This window comes from Juglans microcarpa x Juglans regia, chromosome 4D (genome assembly GCF_004785595.1).
Source record: "Juglans microcarpa x Juglans regia isolate MS1-56 chromosome 4D, Jm3101_v1.0, whole genome shotgun sequence".
Taxonomy (NCBI): domain Eukaryota; kingdom Viridiplantae; phylum Streptophyta; class Magnoliopsida; order Fagales; family Juglandaceae; genus Juglans; species Juglans microcarpa x Juglans regia.
Genome location: NC_054600.1, coordinates 15,335,148 through 15,340,394, shown reverse-complemented (window position 1 = coordinate 15,340,394; position 5,247 = coordinate 15,335,148).

The window sequence follows — 5,247 nt, the reverse complement described above, 5'->3', positions numbered from 1 at the left end:
GGGAGACGAAAGAATCCGAACAACACGGGGCGAACGTGGAAAAAACACTTCCATCGTCAGTTACAAATGCTAAAAACAAATGGTGCGGTTCGGAAATGCGCTCCCACGATTCCCTCCATTTATCATTTCTTTTATCACTTTTTATCTAGGAAAACATTACTTTACCTCTTCCTAAAGTTTAGTTTGGATAGGAAGAATATCTAAAAAATATTTAGAATATTTATAAATAATAGTAAAAAAATAATAATAAAATATTAAAAAATAAGTAAAAAGTAATGAATAGTAAAAAAGTAGGTAAAAAGTAATAATAAAATAAAGAATAGTAGTGAAAGTACTCGTACTCTCACTTGCCAAACACACCCTTAGTGATCATTTGACTTTTTTTTTATTTAATAATTAAAAAAGTAATTTTAAGTATATTGATATATTTTTTTATATTTTAAAAATATTTAAATATATTAAAAAATAAAAAATAAAAATAGTTGGTCAGTACGTCCAGCAGTAAAAGGTGGGGCGGCAGAGTAGCCCCACCCTTTTATTTATCATGTTCTCCATTTGGATACAAAAATATTTTCTCTTATTTAATATCATTTTATCTTATTATTATAATTTTTTAAAATTTTTATATAAAATATAATAAATAATTTAATTTTTTTAAATTTCAATATAATAATAATATTAAAAAATAATTTAAATTCTAATAATATTTTTTTTTTAATTTGTATCTTTTATCTAAATTATTTTTTCTCATCTCTTGAAATCGAAGCTTATAGTAATTATTAATAATATTATAATAATAGTAATATCTCTCATTGAGAAATGCAATAAGAGCACCCAACCACGTATCTTTCTCACCAATCGGGAAACGTGTTGTCACAGCTGTTTACTTTTTTTTTTTCTTATTTTATCAGAGCATACTCTTTTTGTAATTTTGTATTTTTGAAAGGAGGGGGGGGGACCTTTTGTATTTTTCATTACGGTCCCTCTCAGTTTTGTTGTTTTATGAAAGAACAGAAGTGTGCCCTACGCTACCCTTTCTGGCTTTTTACAATCCATGGCAATAGAACAAACAAGTGAAGAAAGAACTGAGGCAATGCGCTCCACCTGTCTTTTGCGCTACCCCCTCTCTTTTGCCCTTCCATCTGACTCTTTTTTTTTTTTTTTTTTTTTTTTTTTTAATAAGAGTGATTCATACCAAGGGCAGCAAGAACAAACCGAGCTTAATAATGGCCTGCAAGAGGCGTTTATATGGATCAAAAGTAATAAAATAAAAGATTTTGAAAACAATGCAATAAGAATAATCAAAAATAAAGTTGGATAATCCTAGGATGCTACTCAACTAGGGATGGAGGAAGGGCTTAAACTCTATTGATTCTGTTTGGATTAAGAAACACTCTTAACTTATCTAATCACATATAATTTCATCATTATAATTTTCATAAATTTTCACATAAAATATAATAAATAATTCAATTTTTTCAAATTTCAAAATAATAATAATATTAAAAAATAATATTCTAACAATATTCTATTCAATTTTAAATTTTTATCTTAACTTATCTCATCTCAACTCAAAATCTAAACATAACCTGATCATGAAATCAATCATGCGATCAAGCTACAACCTTGATTGAAAAACGATATCTTAGGGTGCCACTCAACAAGAAGATAGAAGACACCTCTTGACACTGTCTAATCACAGAATTCACTTGACATGATCAAGCCATAAACTTGAATAAAAGAAGTCACTCAACTCCACGAGAGAATAAACTCAAGTTTTGAAATCAAGGGGTATCACTGTCCACGTCTCTTTCCATTAATAATTATAACATATATATCATTTAATATTTACAGCCACCAGCCATCAATAAACAAGACAACACTAAATGGAAAAATTAATGCTTGAATAAGCTACTAAGAAAAAATAAATATTTAGCAACCTTAATTAATTAAGAAACAACTTCTAAAACCCTAACTAATGTTGTTGACAACTTTCACCATTTACTCATAATAGCTAGAAAATGTTGGATGCAAACTTTAACAATAAAACAAGTTTCTATACAAAGCATTGGCTAAACTGAGTATGGACAACAACTTACAGCCAACCAAGTCAATGCCACATGTCGCTCATGCACATGCCATGTCAGCTTGTTGCGTCCCCTTCTGTGGAATGACGCATATGATTTTGATTATGTAAATGCATGAAAGAGTTACTAGTTAGTTAAGCTAGAAATGTGGAAGAATAGCATAAGAAATATCTACTATATTAATAGACTTAATGTGACCAACATAATAATTAATATAACTAATTAGTATGCAACTTAATATTGCATATTTTCTCTTTTATCAATGGTTCAACATTCATTTTGATCAATATATGAAGTTTTCTGCACAAGTTTTCTCAACATCTACCATAGGTGCCTTTGTGCAAGAGGAAAGAGATTTGACTAATAAGTAAGATGATGAGACCATTTTTAAACAAGTGACTCTTGGTACTCGGTATTCATCATCTATTGTTGCATTTTCTCGGCGATTGCAATCTAGAACAAGTGAGATTGAAAAACTTAATGAGAAAGGGAGTTGAAGTCTTTGATGGACTCTTATTTTCAATTGCCTAATCCTTTAGATAAGGATAGAATGCTGGTATGTTTAGAGAAAGAGCGCTTAAAAATCAGGCTAAGAACCTTAAATATTTGTAAGTAACTTTGAGGTAGTAAAAAGTGTTTAACAAATATTCATAGCATGCATCATTCATAATTCTCTTCTAATACGTATAATCTATTTTCTGGTAGAGGCTTTGTGAAAATATCATCCAACTAGTTGTGTGTGCTTCTGAAATATAGTATAATGTCACCCTTTGCATATGATTTGGTAGAAAGTTATATCTAATCTCAATATGCTTAGTTAGTCTTAAAATGTTGAATCAGGTTCTTTGAAATATTTATAGTATTGGTATTATCACATTTGATTGCAATTTGATTATACATGAGCTTAAAACCCTCAAGTTATTGCATCATGTATAGAGCTTGAGCACAAGAATTACCTGCAGCGACATATTCTACCATAACAGTAGATAATGGAACAAAGTTTTGCTTGTTATTAAACAGAAAAGAAAACAAGTACATGACCTAAAAAATTACATGTTCCACTAGTATTTTTTTCAACAACTTAGTAACTGGCATAATCTATATTTGAGTAGCAAATTAGATCGAATGAAATGTACTTAGGATACCATAACCCTTGATCAATTGTGCCAACAAGATATCTAAAAATGCTTTAAAATAGCAATCAAATGAGATTTTTTTGGAGATGATTGAAATTGTGCACATAAGCATACACTGAACACAATATTAGGTCTACTTGCAGTCAAATATAATAAGTTACCTATAATACCTCGATATACTTTTGAGTCGGTTGGCTTACCATGTTCATCTTTGTCAAATTTGGTGGATGGACTCATTGGTTTTTCAATTTTCTTCGCACCTTCCATTTTAAACTGTTTGAGTAATTCTTTGATATACTTTGACTGATTACTAAATGTTCCAGTTTTTGCTTGCTTGATTTGCAATCTAAGAAAAAAGTTAAGTTATGACACCATGCTTATCTCAAACTTTTCCTGCATACTTTTTGCAAAGACCTGGCACATCTTTTCATTAGTAGCACTAAATATTATATTATTGACGTAAACTTAAATCAAAATACTATCATCATTTTCATGTTTAATGAAAAAGATTGTATTGAATTTTCTCCTCTTGAAAATTCTTTTTCAATCAAGTTTTCATACCAAGCTCTAGGAGCTTATTTGAGCCCATATATTGATCTTTTGTGAGATTAAAAACATGGTTGGAGAAATATGATTTTAAAAACATGGAGATTGCTCAAGATATACCTCCTAATTTATAATGCTATTTAAGAAAGCACTTTTAACATTCATTTGAAAAAGTTTGAAATCTTGATAACAAGCATACACAAATAGCATTCGAATGATTTTTACTCTGGCTACCGGTGCATATGTCTCATCATAATCCACTCCTTCTTCTTGATTGAAACATTGGGCTACTAGTGGAGCCTTGTTTCTAGTGATAACTCCAAACTCATCTTTCTTGTTTCTAAAACCCATTTGTTCCAATAATAGTATGATTATTAGGTTAAGGAACAAATGTCCAAACACCATTTTCCTAAAATTGAGTTAGCTCTTCTTGCATAGCTAGAATCCAAGATTTCTAGAGAAGTGTTTCATCAATATTTTTTTAGTTCAGTCTGATATAAAAGTAGTATAATTTCAAGTATTTCTACGAGATGATCAAGTACTTACACCAAGTGATGGTTCTCCTAGAATTTGTTCCATTGGATGATCATTCACAAGTTTTCACTGTTTGGTTGCATTTTGCATTGAGTTGTGATGATCTTTCTAAATGTCTTCATGTTGGACAGCTTCTATTGTGTTCTCTTTATTAAGTTTGAGGCTTTCCATATTATTTACAAGTTTTGTTTCTTCATCAATAGATTTCTTGGAAAATAAGGGTTTAGATTCATCAAATACTACATGTATAGATTCTTTTATAGTGAGAGTTTTGTTATTATTATTATTGAAAACTCTACATGGTTTACTATGAGTAGAATACCCGAGAAAGACACATTTATTAAGTTTTGCATCAAAATTGTCTAAATAATCTCTATCATCCAAAATGAAATAGTTGCACCCAAACACATAAAAGTAACCAATATTGTGGGTTGTCTCTCATTCTAAAGCCCATAGAAGGTTTTATCTAGTTTAGATCGTAACATAATTCTATTTATAACATAGAATGCAATACTTGCTACTTCAATCCAAAAATAACTAGGCAAGTTCTTCTTATTGAGCGTTGTTCTTGACATATATCTCCACTAACTCATTTTGTTGAGGAGTTTGAGGAGCAGAGAAATTATGCACAAAATCAATTTCATCACAATAAGTTTCAATATCTTAATTAACTAACTATTTCTTCCTACACTTTTGATTTTTGAAATAGTATAGCCCTTTTCATTTTGATTTCTCTTGCATAACTTGGTAAAGGTATTACGTGCTTCATTTTTATGAGCTAGCTTGGTAAAGGCATTTATGAGGATCTTTAAGAAAGATGATCCAAGTATATCTAGAAAAATAATCAATAATAACAAATGCATAATATTTTCCTCCTAAACTTGCAACTTTATTTGGTCCCAAATGACCCTTGTGTATCAATTACAATGATCTAGTAGTAGAAA